The following is a 20,223-nucleotide window of genomic DNA, read 5'->3' on the forward strand; positions in this document are numbered from 1 at the left end:
GATAATTAATGTTCGATGGCGGAGGACCCAGCCCATTGTGGGAGATGCAACCCTGGGCTGGAGGTCCTGGTTCTAGAAGAAAGCAGGCTGAGCAAGCCATGGAAAACAAGCCAGTACGGGGCATGTCCCACCACCACACACAAACACATGGCCTCCTACATCCAGGTTCCTGCCCGCTTCAGTTCCTGCCCTGACTTCCGTCAGTGATGAACAGAGCCACATAACCCCTTCCTTCCCCAATCTGCTGTTGGTCATGGTGTTTCCTCATAGCAATAGTAACTATAGACAGAGGGTCTGTGGGAATACTAATTTGCATAAATATGCACTAGAAAAAACCAACAGAAGTATGTTTAGAGCCATTTCAAAAAAAGGCATTGGAAATTCTTTTCTTATCTCAAGCGGAAACTTATTTAACCAGTTTTTAGTAAACTCAAGTCAGCAAATCAAATCTTTAAATTTTTCATATTTTAGTTATGTATTTACCAATTGTTGGTTGATTGATTGGTTGTTTGGTTGGTTGGTTGATGGATTGGGTGGCCTGGAAGTCTGTGCAGACCAGGTTGCCCTCAAACTCACAGACATCCATTTTCATCTGCCCCCTCAGGCGCTGCGAATAAAGGCGTGGTCTCCACGTGCTAGACTGCAGAGGCCCAAGGAGGCCAGAAGAGGGTGGCAGATCCCCTGGAGCTGGAGTTTCAGCTGGCTGTGAGCTCTCAATGTGTAGGAGGAAGACAGAATTAGGGTCCTGAGAGGAGAGTAGCGGAGCCATCTCTCCAGCTCAAATCAGCAACTTTAAACATCAAAACCCTAACACCATGAAATCCAAAGATGTGCTCGTTATTATATAGAAAACGGACATTAGTGTTGGTCCTTGAACAAGGGAGTCCCAGAAGCAGCCCAAGTCCTGTTTCTGTTAATGTGGTCTGGAAAACTATTTTAAGACTCTGGCTGTGGCTTTCAGGACAAACCTCAATTTCAAAAATAACAAAATGCCTTAAACATCTGATAGCCATGAGCACCTCCAAAATCAGCTAGATAGGATTCAACAAAGAACCCTGCAGCCGAATATGGAAGCTATGACTTCTGATGCCTCAGTTTCCTCGAGGTCATAAATAGGTTGTTCTTGCTGCCATACAAAAAGCAAAAGCACCAGGGTTTCCCCAGTAGTCACTCTCTTGGGGGCTTTTCTAGAGGATCTTTGAAAGCAATCCCATTGAAGGGAAATCAGTTGGCCTTAACTTACTCTTTGAGTATTCCCCCTACCTCATAAACACTCATAGAAGACATCTTTAAAATCCACAACCCTGTGGAGAGCTCCTGGAGCCGCCCTCCAGAGTATTGGCAGGAATCTGACATTGGGCTAAGACAGGAAAGTAGGCTCACAGAGAAGTTCTTTGTATCCTGATGGGTCATGTTAAGACGTGAATACAGTAATCGTGGGACCTTCGTTTATGCTTTGTTCGTTCCTTAACAACTCTGTTTATGTCTTGTTTGCTCCTTACTACTTTGTGTGTGCCTTAGGACTGACCACATTCTTTGTATGCACCTAGAAAGACATAGAAGCAGACTGGAAAAAACTTAAACCTGAGTCAGCTTCAGAACTGGCTGGAGTCATGTTACACTGTTGTCTAATTGTCTCTTTTTTCTTTAATCCTCCCTCCCTCCGTCCCTCAAGGTCCTGTTGACTGACTGAGCTTGGTCACAACACGGAAGCCACTCTGCTACAAAACACACTGTGGGATGGTCCATCCAACCTCACTTTTCAACGCCTGCTTTGCTAGTAACCTCCGCTTAAATTAGGTGTTTCTCAGCTTGGTTCCCGCTTCAGAGAGACATGAACCAGGAGGCTGCTACAACGGCGATTTGATACTTACACACGAGAAATGAATGGGGACAAATGTTAGAAGGTTTTGCTCTCCATAACTAAAGCAATTATGTTTTCATAACAGCAAGCTGGGAGGCAGACAGTAGCTGGGAGTGCTACTGGGGATTACATTTGGGGTCTCATATGTGCCAGACAAGCGCTCTATCACTGGACCACGTCTCCAGCCAGAGAGAGGAAAAACACTAAGGTATGTACCATAGTGTCAGAGCTGAGCTGAGCTCTCTCAGGCAGTGTCACTGGCAGCCCCGGGATGTTGGCTTGCACAGTGCACAGTACACTCGTGTGTTCAGAACCAACGCTTCAGTGAAGTGGCGTGGTCCAACATAGGTGAGCTCTGCCTGAATCACTTCACATCTCAAAAGTAATTTTTTGGTCATCCATCCAGTATTTAGAAATGTCTCCCTGCTGTCAAAGTTTTCATGACTCACACATTCTGGTCTGCCATCCTACCCCATCCCATCCAAGGTTGTGAACCACAGGATAGTAAGACGGACCCTAGGCCACACAGTAGTGGATTTGGGGGACTCCGGACTGCTACGGCACAGTGTTCCGTCTACAGGAGTGCGAAGGCTTTCTAACTATCAGAATGGGGTGCTGGGACCCACTGTGGCTGTGCCTCCGTGTCACGCTTTCAACCCATGTTATCCTTGGTCTCACTCTGTGGCCTCTTAGTTGGTGTCTTAGTTAGGGTTTTACTGCTGTGAACAGACACCATGACCAAAGCAAGTCTTATTTAATTAGGGCTGGCTTACAGGTTCAGAGGTTTGGTCCATTACCATCAAGACGGGAGCATGGCAGCATCCAGGCAGGCATGGTGCAGGCTGAGCTGAAAGTTCTATATCTTCAGCAGAAGGCTGCTAGCAGAATGCTAGTTTTCAGGCAGCTAGGAGGAGGGTCGTATAGACCACACCTGCAATGTCACGCCCACTCCCACAAGGCCACACCTGCTAATGGAGCCACTCCCTGTGCCCACCATATACAAACCATGACAGCCGGTTTAGAACTTGGGCAGAAAAAGGATTCTCTGAGCCCAGAAAGATCTACCTCTCCATTGTCTCAACTCCAGGTGGCTGACAACACTTCACAACGCTCACTCACCTGTCACCTTCTACTCTAGTGAGCTCAGACTTTACTCATCAGGTCAGATAGCTCTACTGTGTACTCCGATTCTCAGCTGGCACATCTAGCAAACCTGGAAACCAGAGCATGGATCCCACGGCTTCCTCCCACAGGACTTCAAGAAGAACTCTTCATTTATCTTTTTGTTTCGAAGACAGAGGCTAGCCTAGGTTGACCTTCATTCCTCTATGTAGCTCAGCATAACCTCCCCCTCTCCTCCTGCCTCCACTTCCAAAGTGCTGGGATTAGCAGGCTGTAAGGCACCAATCCTGACTGCAGATCTGATTCAGGGCTTTGGGCATTCCAAACACAGACTGTACTGAATGAGCTGCATACTGAACCCCTTGTGTGACATGGGCTAGCCTCAGATTCGGGATCCTTTTTGCCTCAATAGTCTGGGTTTTGGAGTTATGGATGCGACTACCACGCCTGACTTAGGACTCTTCCCCATCGGGAGAACCCAAGAACCAGACTCAGGGCAAGGGCAGAGTTAAATGGGAATATTTTAAAGAAGGAATATTTCTTCCGATTGTCGGAAGTAGATTTCCAGAATACGAATAGTTAGGTAGAGCTGCCTGCACCCCAGGCCAATAAAAGTCCAGTATAAATTATCAACAGCTCTGTGGGCAGCAGAGTGAGAGATTTGACTCTACAGTGACTTTGCAAAAACCCAAGCCAGCATTCTGCTTCTTACTTAGCATTTCCATGTGAAAGTCTAATTTACAAAAGTTGGCAATTATATCGTGGTAAATCCAACAAGATTTCACGCTTGGGAAATAAGATTTATGGGGGGTTGCCTCAGAGACTAAGAGACTAAAGAATAAAAGAATTCTGTACACACATGCCTTTGACGGTATTTTTGCCTTTATCTTGACAGCACTACTAGAAAGATAAGACTGGTTCCTGGTGGCCTCCTGTGCCTCACATCCTGAGGGTGTTTCTAATCTGTTGGCTCTGAGGCCTTAACAACAGCACATGGGGGCCGCAGCACTTGTTTGTGAGGTTCTAAAGTGACACAGGAGAGGTTACATGCCTGGATGGCAATGTAAATCCCTTGCAAAAGAAGGAATTGATAAGTAATGATAATAGGTGTTCAGAAGCCACTCAACTGATTTACAAGTATGTACTGGGACCTCGTTCTCAGTTCTTTGGGGAGCACTTCCGTGGGCATATAGGTTGTGTAGTGCGTGTGGTGATCCTGGGTTCCACATTCTGAGAAGCTTTTGAACTTTTACAGAGTAGCCCCCCTCCTACAGTCTTACCAAAGCACACAAGGGTTCCAGCTTCCTCACCCCCTCATCAACACGTGTTACTTTCCAGTACACACACACACCAGGCTGACAGGACGGACTAGTTGGCACAGTGCTACCAAGGCAAGCCTTACACACTAAGTTCCGTCCCAAGACCATGCAAAGGTGGAGAGAGAGAATTGAGTCCACAGAGTTGCCCTCTGACCTCCACAAGCATGCAGTGTCACCCTCACATCCTGGTGACCTCCATCCATGACACAGTAATCATAAAAACTTACCATGCAGCCAGGTGTGGCGGTGCACGGCCTTAATCCCATAACCTGGGAGGTAGAAACAGATGGATCTCTAGGAGTTCCAGGACAGTCAGAGCTGCAGACCGAGATCCTTTCTCCAGGAAGTGGGGTGGGAATGCAGGGCCCTTGGCTTACATTTAGCCAGGCAGAGTTATACGGTGGGAAAAAAGAACCACCACTGTAGTGATTATGAATAGCATCTCACTGTAATTTTGACCCAAATTTTTCTAATCATTCCTGATACAGGGTGTGTTTCCGGCCACATGCATGTATGTCCTCTGGGGAAATGAGAATTCAAGTCCATCACCCATTTTATAACTGACTGTTTTCATTCAGTCCTTGTTGAGAGTTTGAACACTGTGTTCACAGCAGCTGGGAGGTGAAAACAGATAAAGCAAAATATATACGTATTAGAAAATGCGATGCTGCCAAGGTCTCTGAGCCACGTGTATGGCCCTTGGAGGCACAGTGCTAACTGAAACGGGACAGAAATAGCTTCCCCTTATTGGAAGAGTAGGACGGAGGCTCGCGGGGCCTGTGGCGGGTTGGGTGGAGGATAAGAAATGGGGAAGGATTGCCCAATGAGATGGTGGTGGTGAAAGCTGTGGTGATAACTGCACAATCGCGCGTTTACAACGGTTAATCATTTGTGGGGCATGTTTTACCACACGAAAAGCAGTTCAGCATGTCTGTTTATACTTCTAAGTATAATGAGTCAAAAAAAATTAGTCAAGATGGTTTTAACGAGTGTCCTCTGCCAATGATGGTGGAGTTAGCCTCTGAAATAATTATGAGCCAAGAAATGACACTGAGGGCACACGGAATCGGGGGTTCAGCAGGATCACCCCAGATGTACAGTGACACATTCTCACAGAGCCTCACCGCGTAAAGAACTGTGAAGAGGAAAGTGACCTGGGAGGGTCACTGCCGAGAGACAGGAGGTTACGAGGAAGAACTGCAAGAGGAGAGAGTGGAACAGTATTCAACAGGGGCCCTTGGGCCTGCAACTGACTCGTGGGCCTCCAGCCGACTCTGCCCTCTGAAAGCACAAGGTCCCCTGTGTTCTTCTGTGTTCCTCACGCACTCCCCGGGAGAACTTTTAAAGTAAACTGAACTCCATAAGCATCAGCTCAAGGCTAGAAATGGCTCGTTGCCCGTAAAGGCATCCGTCACTGTGTCTGACCATCTGAGTATGGTCCCCAACATCCATGCAAGAATACTAGCATCTATCCATGCCCCTGTCCCCACATCGACAGGAGCAAGGGGACTGACTGCCCAAGGAGAAAACACAGGACAAGGAGGGGACAGAGGATTCTCTTTCGCCACCCAAAGACTAAAGTAGATAGACTTCTAGGCTGTTTTCTTGCTCTAAATTTATTTAAGGAACATTCTAGTAACCCACCAACAGGGGCCCCCATGGCACAAGGAAATCGGGATGAACAACACACCAATGTGACAGTAAAGCTCAGGGCACGGTCAGTCACAGAGCCGGTTTGTGACCCAGGGTCCAACCATAACAAGCACCACCACCAGCACCACCACCAGCACCAGCACCAGCACCACCACCAGCACCACCACCAGCACCACCACCACCACGAGCACCAGCACCAGCACCAGCACCAGCACCAGCACCAGCACCAGCACCAGCACCAGCACCAGCACCAGCACCAGCACCAGCACCAGCACCAGCACCAGTACCTATGGTAACAGATACGTGTCTACCTTTAATGCCATGAAGACAGAAAATGAACTGGAATCCGTACAGGGATGACTGAGTGGAGCACTCAAGGGCCTGCCTTTCCAGTACCTCACATCGCTGGCTTCGACACGCCACTGTCAAGAAGGGGGTGTTACATCGTGAAATCAACAGCACGCTCGATCCAGCTGCTAGGAATTTCTGTGAAGGGAGCTAAAGGTTTTCTGTTTAAAAACCAAAGCATCCCACTCCTCTGCGAGCTAACTGTGTGCGCTTCACACCCTGCCAAGTGCTTTCTCCACTTGTCAGGCAGCAGCCCTTGATCTCGGGAGAGGAGCCCCAGATCCCCTCCCACAGCCAGCAGCTGGGTTTCCCACAGCTAATGACAGGACCGGTCCACTTCCCCATGGCTTTTGTTCTGCTTGGCTCTTCTGATGGACGAAACCCCCATGCCTCCTTTGTCGGAAAGGAATGGCTCTCTCCAGCTCGTTCTATTATCCTGACTTACAGGGGATGCATTCTGGAGGGAGGGCATCTGGGTACAAGGGAGGCCCCAGGCTACTAACTAAAAATCACTCATTAGCAGCTGGACAGGCAGCTGACCATTCAAAGGCACTGCCTACCTAGCTGCAGATCAAACCACGACGGACGGAAAGAAAACCAAACTTTCTCACTAGCCATCAGCGTCGTCCCCAGCCCCCGCCAGGAAACACCACAGAACTCCCCATGAGGCCATGGAGGACACAGAAGACAAGAAGCCATCTGAGGGGACAGTGCTCACAAGCCGGGGAGAGGCGGCACTCTGCCTGTCTGCTGAGGCATTCCCACCAGGCAACACTTGCAGAGAACCTTTATGGCCAGATGAAAGGCAAGGTCGGGGTGCTTGTCACTCTGCTGGCCCCAGAGGCCGTCCCTCCACGTATTTTCTTCAGCAGTTATTAATGTGATTTTCCTCTATCCTTTCTTACCTTCCGGTAATTAAGACACACTTGGGGTTTTAGGATCACTAGATGAAAAGAAAGCCAGATGTGAACGTTATTATTTTGTTCAAAGCCGACCGGTCCACTAACATCTGCGGACAAGTTTACTACACGCCACTTAAGACAGACGAGCCGGGTCAGATGCCAAAAACTCCAGGTTTGCATTGCTGAAGGCATCCGACGTCTACCACATGTGTTCAGGCTGTGATTTCAGATGAGGCTCCTGAGAGGTTAACTTTCCACTCCGCTGCCAGGATCAGAAAGAGAACTGTGCACTGGAGATGGGTCAACTGCAAGACTGGGGCAGGAAGGGGCACAGTGGACGGAGGACGGAGGGGACAGCTTTCCAGTCAGAAGGTAAGCGGGCGGGCACTGGGCAGCAGAGAGCCGTGAACTGCCTTCAAGCATTTTTTTCATCAACCCTTGAACTGCTTACAGAATTCTTCAACTAACTACCCTCAAATGATGAAAGCCCCTTTTCTTACCAACTATAAAGACAGATTTATGCCTAGAGAAGCTTAAACTGTATGAATATGGACCAAATGGCACCGGGAAATCTGGTTGTGTGTGCATTGACAGTGGTCCAAATGAGGAAGCTGCTTGGTCTACCCTCAGCTCAGGAGCCGATTATCACTTGGATTGGGTTGGACTCCCTTAGACCAGAGCCCTCGAAAGGCTTCTATTATAACACACCTCAATTTTCTTACTTGGGACCAAGCCTCAGGGGTCTCCATGATAATCCCCCCAAGTAGCAAGCCCAGCACTCTGCCCTCTTAGTACCATAAGAGCTCAATGCCCTGCCCCTGGTCACCTTGGTACAATGTCACCACAAAAGAGTCCTTTCTACAACCCTTCTACTCCAAACCCTTGCTTCTCTGATCTCCACGGTCACAGTCACCGTCCATATGGCACATGAGCTTTCTTCCTTCATCAGAATGCCAGGTACGAGAGGGCAGAGAGGGGTTCTTCTAAGTCTCGTTCACCACTGGATCACTTGAGCATGGCCCAGTACAGACGACCAGGATACTGACTTCAGACAGTAAAAGACAATCCCTCGCAATGCGTGTTCCAGGAAGACCTTTGCACTAGCCCAGTTCCATGCTCATGTGCCCCCTGCACATAGACTCCTCACGAAGACCAGGGCGAGCTTTGACCATTCTGGTTCCCAGGACTTTCAATCACTATCAAAGCCCTACCTACTCTAACTACCCCCAAACCCAGAAGGTCTGGCCAACACAGAAGGCACCAAAACAATCAGAAAAGTCCCTTAGTACCAACAGTGCCACCATAGTACATGACCAGGCAGGGGCAAACAGAACCTAGAGACTGGTACCTCCCATGAAGCTACCAGGACAAAGGCCGTTCTTGTCACATCCCAAGTCTGCAGGTACAGAAACAATTCTTGCCGTACGGACTTCTTACATTGCCAAGCAACTGCTGCCCAAGCAGAGGGTCCGCAGGAATTTGAAGAATTAACCCCGGCCAAGCGACAGACCCTTGACTGGAACTCCTGGAGAGACCTGAGGGTGCATCTCTTTAGCTTGGGTTTCTGTGTTGTTGCTGTGTTTTAATTTTTTTTTTTTTATTATATAGATTGTTTCAGGTTCATAGCAAGAGGACAGGGGTTTTTTTTTTCACAGACTTTCTATTTTCTAAGAACTCACTCCTCCCCTTCCGCCCACATAACCCACTGAGGAAAAGCATCATGACACATCATTATTACCACAAACCCTTCCCTGACATTACTCTGGAAGCTGTACATGCTCGGGATTGGCCGGGACACATTTCAGCATTTGCTGGGCTACCCAGCGAACCCTCGCTCCTCCATCTAGCCATCCCTCCCTAACAACCAAATCTAGGGCTCTTTCTAGGCTCTTTCCATGGTCTGCTCATTTCCGTTAGCACTGTATAATACTCTATAGCATGAGGTAGGTGTCCACCTACTGAAAGACAGCTTGGTCGCCTCCAAGTTTGGGCAATTCTGAGTAAAGCTGCCATGAACCTCGTGTGCGGGGTGGTTTTGCAGAGTGTTTGGTCCGGGAAAGATGCACAGAGAGAAATGCAAAGATTTACCGAGCTTAAGACAAAATGAGCTTCACACTCCCTAGAGAGCCGCCTCTTTCTAAGAACACTTGACAAATTAAATCTGGCAACGAGTCTGGCTTTAGTTTTATACACAGATGAATACGCAAAGCTTTTACCCAAGCACTCCAAGAGGATTTACAAACCCTAAGTGTGACGTGAGATCCAGACACTTTCTTTGGTACCTAGTAAATTAAATGCATCTGCAGAACTCAGGCGTTCATTTCCCTACACGTGACCTGAAAGCAGGCATGAACAGAGGTGGTGTTGAAAGGCAAGCGACGGTGTCCCTTCAAACACACCACCAGGTGGTCAACAAAGATTAGAACAAATTTTTAAGCAGAGACACCTGGAGGTCTCTGAAACTCGGTCCAGAAAATAATCAGGGAAGAAACCAAGTACATCTCAACAACTGACTGCACATTCACGATTAAACAAGAATCAGGCCCAGGCTGATTCAGCGGTAAAGCATTTACCTAGCATCCAAGGGCAAAGGGTCCATCCTTCCAACATCAAAAATAATAGATGGATGGATAGTAGATAGATAGATGATAGATATAGATTGGATGGATGGATGGATGGATGGATGGATGGATGGATGGATGGATAGATAGATAGATATAATCAATCTCTGAGATACAGGCAACTCGGGTCAGATGGGCCAAAATTGGGGGAAAAGTGAACTTCTTCACTCTAAAATAGACAGAATGACTCAGACTGAATTGTTTCATGATCATTAGTCACAGCCGGGATCGGGAGCCTCACCAAGGAAGGAAGGTGGCGGCGATGGTATTTGAGAACATGGTGTCGTGAGGAATGAAGACCAAAAGAAGCTGCTTCATTTCAAAAGGAAAGATTCATTCTTAGAATGGAGGACCCTAAACTATCAGCTGCTCGGGACCGCAAACCCCAGCCATGGGAAGTGGGTTGACAATCCCAAGGCGAGGCATTAGAAGCCTCATCCATGACTGCCCTGTGCCCTAGGGAAGGCTGGCACCAGACAAGAGTGTTTCTCACAGTCCACAGCCCTGGGCTGACCCACACACCCCTGTCTGGGTGGCAGGCAGTGGTGGCAGAATGAGCCCCATCTGCAGCAAGCTCTGCCACTCACGTGACAGAAACAGGAAGCAGGTGATCTGGATTCCACGTCCACCTCCATGCACTCTGGAGGAGCGGGGACCAGTGAACACCTGGGCCTGCCTCGTCCTTTCTTTTAACTGCCAAGTCCCAGTGAAATTGTTAGCCTTGTATAATGTATCCAATTACTGAAGGAAAGCAAGTTACCCACTCTGGTGCTCCCCTCAGCTGGCAAGCAACAAAACAGTGTCTTTTCCCATTCGGGTAATTTCTCTCCTGATGAAAATTACTTCCAGATCCTGTTTTCTGTAGTTTTCGTTTTCAACCTACATGAAACCTCCTAGTCCTAGAGTAGAGAGGAAGGGAAGGAACTCAACATTTTAAACGTCTCACACACACACACACACACACACACACACACACACACACACACACACACATCAAGTGCAGTCACTGAGCCTGGGTGTGAATAAATAAATAAAAAACCTAAGGTCAAGCCAAGGCTGGGTCTTGACACATTAATGTCCATATATATATATATATATATATATATATATATATATATATGTAAAACTGCGTGTGGACATTAGTTCTATACGGACACTAGATATATGTGGACATATCGGCCTTAGGTAATGAATGGCTTTTTTGCTGGCTTTCTTGTGAGGTGTAGTGAGCTTTCAACTCACTGTGTAACTCATGCTGTCCTCAAACAGCAATTCTCCTGCCTCTACTGTTAACCCCAGAGTGACTGGATCACTCATAAGCCAACGTATCTCCTAGCATCCGCCATGTTAAGAGACTTTCACCCCACCAATTGGTGAAGTAGTTGGTCAAAACCAGAGGCAGGAAGTGCCCAGGAGGGAAGAATGGGAGTCTCCTGACTTTGCCCTGTCTGTGGAATACTCATTCCCTTGTCACCGAGTAAGCCCCAATCAGAAAACAAGAGTAGTCATTTAACCTAGATGTAAGTAACTAAGTTTATCATAAAACAAGTGAACAAGAGATGGGAGAGGGGCCTAGACAGGAGGAGAGGCTGGCAGGGTGAGAGAGGAAAGGGGCGAATCGGAATCCAAGCCATATCTGTATGGAATTGTCTAACACAGATGGCACAAAGAGAGAAACCACTCTGCCCTGAAGAGTGACTTCAGGCAAAACCAACAGAAACATTGGAATATCAGAAGAAAATGCTCATAGCATTTACTACCAGAGAGCTGTGCAGTAAAACTCCCAAACTCATGTCCCAGAAGGTCACTGCAGAGACATAAACAGAGAGTCCATTGGTTGGACCTGTGTGTCCGACAGCAGAAGGATGGATTTTTAAGATGTGGTATAAGCACAATGGACATTTTTCATTCATAAAGAGGAGCAAAGTCCTTATCACTTGTAGAGAAATGGGAGCAACTGAAAATAATCAACAAATCAAGTTAAACCAGTCTCCCATTTATGGTTCCTAGATTTTACACAGATATGTAAAGTTGTGTGTGTGTATATACGACATGAAACTCCCCTCGGTGAAGAAGCAGACTAGCAGGAGGGGGCAGGATGAGAAAGAAGAGGGTCGGGAAGATGGAGGAATGTGCACACTGTAAGATAAGTACACGCATGAAAATGCCTCCACGTAACTCAGTACCATGCACAATGACTGTACTCAATGAGGAAAACTAAAGTCCACTGGCTTGGATCTTTGGAGAACTATATAGCCTCTCAGGTGAACGTACAGATGAGATTCCTGTAATCACCGAGAGAAAAAAATGAAAGCAGAAATACTGTAATAAAAGTCCATATAGGTTGCCTGTCCCAACTTGAAATAAATACAGGTGTATTCCCCAATTTATAATGGACTCACTTCCCAATTAAACCCATCACTGTAAGGGAAAAACCACACCTCTTCTACCTGACTTACTGAACATCAGAAGTCAGCTGAGCACGGTAGACCATTGCGTGCTTCCCTCGTGACTGGGCTGACTGAGCGGCCTGCCATTCGTCAGTGCTACCCAGCACTGACACAAACACTCTATGCTCTGCACATAAGCGATGCACACCCACATACCATAGAAAGCCCAGGTTCACAACTCCAAATGTGGTCTGCACCCTTGTAAAACCATCCTAGTTCTGAGGCAATTATATTACAGATAAACACTGAACAATAACATCCTTAGTTACCACCCACACCCCACTCCCCACTCCCCCCTCCCCCCTCACCTCCACCCCCTCCACCCCATCTTCAGGCATCACAGTTCACTGGTTAAGATCCTGACTCACCCCATCCGGGACAGAGGGGGAGCTGTGTACCACACATCACTGAATCTCCTGAGGGCACCTCCGAAGGCCACATTCCCAACCATATAATGAATGATTTCTTTTAAAGATTTATTTATTTATTATATATAAGTACACTGTAGCTGTCTTCAGATAACACCAGAAGAGGGCATCGGATCTCATTACAGATGGTTGTGAGCCACCATGTGGTTGCTGGGATTTGAACTCAGGACCTCTGGAAGAGCACTCAGTGCTCTTAACCGCTGAGTCATCTCTCCCACCCATGATTTCTTAAAATAAATGGACTCACCCAAATTTCAACCCACTCAAAAAGACTTACTAGGAAGCACAGCAAACAGATGCCAAATGCATGGACACGATTTGACGCACAAGACTTCTGTAAACACATTAGAAAAGTAACAGTTCTTAGCCCAAGGCTAGAATTCCAGGCCTGGTCACAGGCCACGCTTGGCTTGCACGCAGCCAATGGCAGTATCCTCTCCTGTGCCCTCAAAACCTTAGAGCCTGTAAGGTTGTATGATGTTCAACCCCTGTCAAAACCGAGGTTTCTTTCAGCATTCAGCCGTTACACGCCCTCCCTGTCTGGTTTCTCTTCTTCATTACAGCACTTCCTTTTTCCATCAAAGCTTTTGGCCCTCGTTATACAGATTAATACTGTTTAATCAGCTGGAAACCACACTTATAACCAGGGCTCTGCTCTCCACGGACTACCTGGGATTCCAGGTGCCCTCCCCTGAGCCTAACCCAGGTTTCTGGGAGAGATTTTTTTTTTTCTTTCCAAACCCTGAAAGTAATGACGAGCAGTCCCTCACCTCCCGGAGTCTGGTTCATTCATTCACTGAGAAAATCAAACTCTACAGCACATCAATTAAGGCCCGTGCTCTGTGTTCTCTGGCTCCTTCCCAAGCAAAACACTTCTGTAAATCCCACTCCACTGTCTGGACTTAACATGGACCAGAGCACCCAGCCATTGTAGAGTTTTCCTTCTGTTTACCCACTGTCAAGTGGGTACTTCCCAGGCAGCCTCTCCTCATCCCACAGAGACTGGCTGCAACCACTCTACCCCCACCTAGGCAACCAAATGTGACATCAAAGGAGCTCCGGAATGGCCATCTGTTCCTGCCACGCCAATGTTTATGCAATGTGGGCAGGAGAGAGACAAGACAGAGTTAGTGTCCCAAACGTCCATCTCAAAGCTCCAACGCCCTAAACCATAGAAGCCACAGACCAATGCCACCCAAGGCCTTCCATCCAGAAGGTCCCCTTCTTCCTAAGACTAGAAAGTGGTTTGACTTTTCTGGGGGGAAAAGCGAGATCCCTAATTCTGCAGTTTTCCAAATATCATCTACCCACTCTCTGAGACATTCTCAGCCATGGGGTTTCAAGTAACACTTACGTTAACCAATTCACTAAACACTAAAGACCTTGTCAGAAGAGAACAGAACACAAAGACCTCAGAGTTCTAGAGTCACTGTGGCATGGTCATCAAAGGTCCTGTTCCTCTCTAGAATTCATGTGACATTGTCACCAAAGACCCTGCTTCTCTCTAGAGTCAATGAGACATCACCACCAAAGGCCTGTTTCCCTCCACAGTCAGAGACATCATCATCAAAGGCCCTGCTTCCCTCCAGAGTCAATGTGACATCATCATCAAAGGCCCTGGTTCTCTTCAGAGTCAATGTGACATCATCATCAAAGGCCCTGCTTCCCTCCAGAGTCAATGAGACATCACCACCAAAGGCCTGTTTCCCTCCACAGTCAGAGACATCATCATCAAAGGCCCTGCTTCCCTCCAGAGTCAATGTGACATCATCATCAAAGGCCCTGCTTCCCTCCAGAGTCAATGTGACATCATCATCAAAGGCCCTGCTTCCCTCCAGAGTCAATGTGACATCATCATCAAAGGCCCTGGTTCTCTTCAGAACAAGTCTGTATGCATGGAGACAGAAGTGAATGGAGATGAGTTCAGTCCAGCTATGTGGGTTTTGTCTCTGGATTCAAAGAAGAAACTCTCACATGCCACAGGAAGGAGGTTCGGTCTCATGGCCTGACCCCCCATCTACATACACATCCAACCAGCTGAGGACTGAGAGCACTTGAGGAAAAATCTTACCTCTGTACAACACAGATAAAACATCTGTCATTGTTCTCTAAATAATAGCGTGTATCAGTTTCATGGCATTTATATGGTGTTAGGCATTAGAGGTTTCCAAATGTAAGTCCACAGGAGCTGGCAGACAGTGCCATGTGTTCTGAGATGCAAAGAAAACATCTTAGAACTCATCTCTCTGCCCTGACTGAGAGCACTTAGCCAGGTACACAGTAGGTGCTCAATGTGTGTAGTTTATTTGTTTCTTTAAAGACGGTGTGTGTGTGTGTGTGTGTGTGTGTGTGTCACTAAGTAGCCGTAGCCAGACTGAAACCTGCTATGTACACCAGGCTGGCTTCAAACTCCCAGAGATCAGCGTGGTTTTGCTGGCATTAGATGTGTGGGCCATGATGCTCCAGCATGCGACCTCTTTCCTTTGGTTTTCTGATTTCCAGGCTGGCCATCCTCCTTACAATGAAGGGCACGCCCAAGAAGCAGAGCATGTCTGGTATGTGGTCCAGACTGCTGTGGACTATGGCTGGCCACCAGATAAAACTCAACACGCCGAGTTCCAACAGATATCTTCCAAACAGGAGGATCGAGCAACAGGCTTGGCAAGTTAATCTCCCCATTTCCATGGAACAGGCCCGAGCACTGGGAGCAAACGGACATTATTCATCACATAAACCTGCTCTGGCTCCCTCGGGGCGGTGGCTGGGCTCTGCACTGGAAGCCAAGGGATGATGCATCCCTCCTTCACTCAGCTGGAGCAGCTGCAGGACACCCTCGGGCTCCGACAAGCGCGGCTCCCTTAGTCTGCCCCTCCCCTCCTTCTCCCTGGCGTTTCCCTCACCTGCAGAACTCAGAGGAAAATGGCACTGCTCTGGATGACTCTGAGCAGGTTTTAGGTAACCTCTAAAGACTTCATAGGTGGGATAGAACCCTAAAGATTTGCAATACAGTTTCGGGGAGGAAGGTATTCAGGAGGAAAAGGGTGGACAGGCAACACTAGGATCTTGGAGTCTAGAGAAGGAAGGCAGCAGGAAGTAGACTTGATCTTGGGGAGAGGCGACAATGGCTGAGCAGAGAGCTAGGGGAGGGTCGCTCCAGGGAGAAATCCTGGCAAGGACACTGTGCCCTGGCACAGTCTTGGAAGACTGAACGGAGAGCAGCATCTCCTGGGGCACTCAAGTAACCCACGCAGCCACAGAGATTCGTGGGAAATCTTAGAAGCTACAGAGGTCTGTCAGGCCTCAGGAAGCAGCTGCCATTCTGGGTCTGATTCATGCAATGGAGAGTTTGAGGGAAAGGACCATCAGCCCCACAGTAGAGGAGCTCCCAAGGGCAAACAGACTCTAGAGCAAGGGACCAGGGCTTGCTCTAGAGTGCACCCAAGCTCTGCCACACCCCAACTTTGTTACTCTAAATAACCAACTTAAGCCAGAGTCGGGACAAATTCATGGTATGGTAGGCCATCCATGGAGGAATAGAAGCCATGGGAAGTCCATGGGGAAGGGTAAGAAGAAACCTGGGTGATGGCTGGGGACATCTTTCTAATAGAAAGCACTCACAAAGAATGATATAAAGGTTTGTGGGGTTCCTGGGTATTTGAACAAAAGGGAGCCAAATCCTCTCAGAGAAGTCCTCCCACAGAAAGAGACTGTCCCAAGGGTAAGGGACAGAAGACAGGCAGAGTGCATTACTACTGAGGACCACGGTTGCTGACATCATCTACCTTTTGAGAAGAGCACATAACCCAATTAGGGTCACACGGGCGTGAGGAAAACCCCCAAGGAGCTTTCTCCCCTCCTCTCGGAGGGGAGGGGCTGGGGCTGGCTCTGGATCTTGGCAGGGGAGGAGCAACCAGCAATACAGGAAGAACAGGTTGTAGCAGGAGCCACCAGGGCAGGCCCCAGAATGCTGGTGGGAAATCTTAGAAGCTGCAGGGGTCAGTCAGGCCTCAGGAAGCAGCTGCCATTTTGGGTCCTATTTTGTTCCAAGCCTGGCACCCACCAGCCATCTTAGCAAAAACTGCTTAAATTAACATTATATAAAAAAAAAATGAATATATGCTGTGCCATCCCCCAGGCTTGGGTAAGTTAGTGAGCAGCAGGCAAACCTGAGAAGAACAACACAGCGACTCACATTGCTCAAAAGTTCCTTTTTTAAAAAAAAAAAAAGATGTTTGTTTTGTGTGTATGAGTGTTTTCCCTGGATGTTCGTATACACTGGGTGTGCCAGATGTCTGCAGAGGCCAGAAGAGGGCCTCGGATCCCTTGGAACTCTGTTATGGACATCTGTGAGCTACCACATGAGTGCAGGGAATTGAACCCACGTCCTCTGGAAGAATAGCAGATGTTCTTCTCTATCTGCTCAGCCACTGCTCCATCCGCTCAAAAGTACCACTTGGTGATGATCGTTCTCTCCCAATAAAGACGCATGGGAACTAGAGCGACACCATTGGCCCCAATCACAGAGGGGAAATGGAGGCATGTGTGACCCTTTCTGTTGGACTTCCAAGGAAGAAAGTTATCTTTCTGAAGCCTTCCTCCTCTAAGTGACTCAGGCATGTTTTAGTCCCAGATCCTTTCTGGTTAAGCCCCAGACGGATCACAAAATGACACTGTCCAGTCTGACCACAGCAGCGACGCCCCCACAAAAGGTCATTCTTCAGGAAGAAGAGGGCTGAGCCTCTCTCATTTAACATGATCCTACAGCGCACACATCGGAACACTGGGTTTCCCCCAGTACTGTCAAATCTGTTCTTTCTTCCCCTTTCCTGCCACCAGATAAGCAGGCCAAAAGGGAAGCAGGGAGCTCAGAGGTAGGAACCTCTAATGTCTCCGGACAACACAGCAGTAGCCTGTGCCCTGAGAATGTGAAGCAGTCACACATTTCAAAGCCTAATGCCAGGTGAGGAGAACAGTGACCTCCATCCCCCAGAGCCAGTCACCAACACCAAACTTTCCGTTGTGTCTGTGCAACACTCCAAAACAATAAAGATGTGAAGGTCGTGGAGGTCAAATGCTTATTCTGCAAACTCCATACTTACCCCAGGCCAAACAGAAGTGCCTTGGTCAGGATCTCCAAAGGTGCCATCGGAAAGGCGCTGTTCAAGTCAAGAGTGAGGGACTGGAATTCAGAACATCATAGTCTTGGGGACTGATGCTCCCTTCCTTTTCCTCGGTCTTCCTTTCAGATCTGGAAAGGTGGGTTTCAGTCCACAGTGGTTCTACCTGTCAGAGGAGGTAGAGACTGGGTTTAGACTCATTTTGCATATATTTCAAAAACACGTATAAGGATGATGTTTGCTCCAAGACTGAAACATTCCATTCTGCACAGATGTTCCTTAAGCATAAAGGTAAAGGACTCAAAACAGCTTCAGGAAGGCCCTGAAACTGATCAGATTCACTAGGCCCCTCCCTGTCAGGGTAAGCAGTTAAAAAGAAGATTCCCAGACAATCCAAGCTGCAAAGAAGACTCTGAGACCAGACCAGCTAGCTTCCTGGAAGATGCAGAAACCAGTTGAGCTGCCTGGAAGATTCAGACCAGAGTCACTTGGAAAGGACACTGTCCAACCTGTTGAGCAGCCTGCAGGCTGTGCAGTGTGCTCCAGATTCCCAGCTTTTGTGAGCTGTCACCCATGCCGGGGTGGGCTTTAATGATACAGCTGTCTTTACAGGAGTCATCTCTGCTCCTGTAAGTGACCCCTTATCCATATTCCTGTAAGCACGAATAAAACTCATTGTTTCACCAAGCTGGACTTTGGTGGTGTCAGTATTTGGTTTGTCATGGGAATCTCTATCCAGAGTAAGTAGTTGTGCATGCCTAGTCCTCCCAAAATTCTGCCAGGCAAGGGGACACAAAAAGCACCTCACATGTCACAAACAGTACTTTTGGGCTGAGCACTACATGAATGCTTGGGAAAGCAACTGGTGTTTAAAGAATTCAGGGGACATTTCCAGGCTCTTATTCTACTAGGCACGACAGTGACTGTATCTACCCACCCCAACCTCACTGCTTGTGGAAACACCAGGGTGCCAAATGAAACGCTATGATTAGGAGAAGGCCTCGAATCCTCGCTAAAATATCATGCAAACAAAACTCCCCAAAAGTGGTGATATCTGCTGCCCAGAACTCTCACCAGATAAACACCAAGGTAACTCTAGTTCACATGCACTCATAGAGAGACAAGACATGTGTGAGAAGTCCACCTTCCATTCCTCCCTCCCTCTAGCATCCACTGGAATGAAACAGTACCAGTGGTGGACCGTCTAGCAGAGCAGAGAGGCAGGACCAATTCTCTTCTCTTCGGTGAAGAGAATTTCGCACCTGAAGCGCATCAGTTACAATGTATCCTTGGACACAACAGAGAATGGCTACCCCAGTACAATAATGAAATGAATGTTGCTCCAGCTAGCCATCACTCCCGCCTCACAGACCACCACCACTACCCATCCCGCCGGTCCCCAGGTAGGCCCCTTATAACTCCAGATGCACAAACCACACCATACACTCTCCAGGATCTTATTAGTTGACAAGCCCTAAGAAGATTAAGTGGCTCAGGGTTGGAGGACCTCAAAACCCAATATTTCTTTCTAAAACCCAGGCAGTTGCCTCAGCCTTGAACTCTGGCTCTCCCAGCTCAGCTGGGACCCAAGCATGCTCTCCTCGTCCTGGCTCATTGTGCCACTTCTGTTGAAGAGGAAATGAGAGGAAGGTGGAGAGGAAAAAGAGATGAACGGAAAGTAATAATAATCCCAGGAAGGTGTGGTAAACACTGGAGAGAAGGAATAGGCAATCGTTTTGCCATCACTTAACTAGGAAACTAAGATTAAAATGCGGGACATAGCAAAGGTTTCCCTGGCGATCTACTCACTTCTAAAGAGGAGGGAACAGATCGGGAGAACACGTTATTCTATTCCCAATTCTATTTTATCCATTTCCCTTATTGTGATAGGCAGACAGAGAAAGGTGCTGAGATTGCAAGTATGACAAGAAAGGACTAGAAACAGGAGACACTCAATGAGCTGCCATTCACAAAGAGCCTACTGTGTGCCAAGTCATAGGAGAGGTGTCCTGCATGAAACCTGAAGAGCCTCGGCAACATCCCAGAGTCTCGGGTAGTCTGCGTGTTTACCTCATGAGTGGAGATGTGGACATTCGGAGTTTAAAGCACTATCCTGAGACCTCACAGCTGGCAGAGCCGGAGTCAAAGCCCTTACATCGCCACACGCTCAGAAAGGTTGCTCTAAACTTTAGAATGCTCGGGCTCATGCATTAAATATGAACAGAAATGAAATGTTCCTCCCCAGTCATTACCACAAATTTGTCTACTCTTGCACAAGGTAAATGCGTATTGCCAAGAGGGCTGAGTGCTCGTTCCCACACTCCACATTCAATTACCTCGCAGCCTCATGCACACTCTGGCTGGATGCTTCTAAAACGATTTCACAGGGTGCGCCCTAG

General features: G+C 48.0%; 1 protein-coding gene across 10 annotated transcripts in view; it reads right to left on the reverse strand.

The window, feature by feature from the left end:
* Tiam1 (TIAM Rac1 associated GEF 1) overlaps window positions 1-20,223 on the reverse strand; it is a 320,703-nt gene that overhangs the window by 162,364 nt on the left and 138,116 nt on the right. For 8 of the 10 annotated variants that reach the window (XM_087576457.1, XM_087576448.1, XM_087576451.1 and 5 more), the window contains one exon: window positions 17,807-17,990. The gene's annotated coding sequence lies outside the window, so the exon portion shown is untranslated. Of the gene's footprint in view, window positions 1-17,806; window positions 18,010-20,223 lie in introns of all 10 variants that reach the window. The other 2 variants (XM_087576456.1, XM_087576450.1) reach the window with 1 other exon arrangement.

This window comes from Rattus norvegicus, chromosome 11 (assembly GCF_021556685.1).
Source record: "Rattus norvegicus strain SHRSP/BbbUtx chromosome 11, alternate assembly SHRSP_T2T, whole genome shotgun sequence".
Lineage (NCBI taxonomy): Eukaryota > Metazoa > Chordata > Mammalia > Rodentia > Muridae > Rattus > Rattus norvegicus.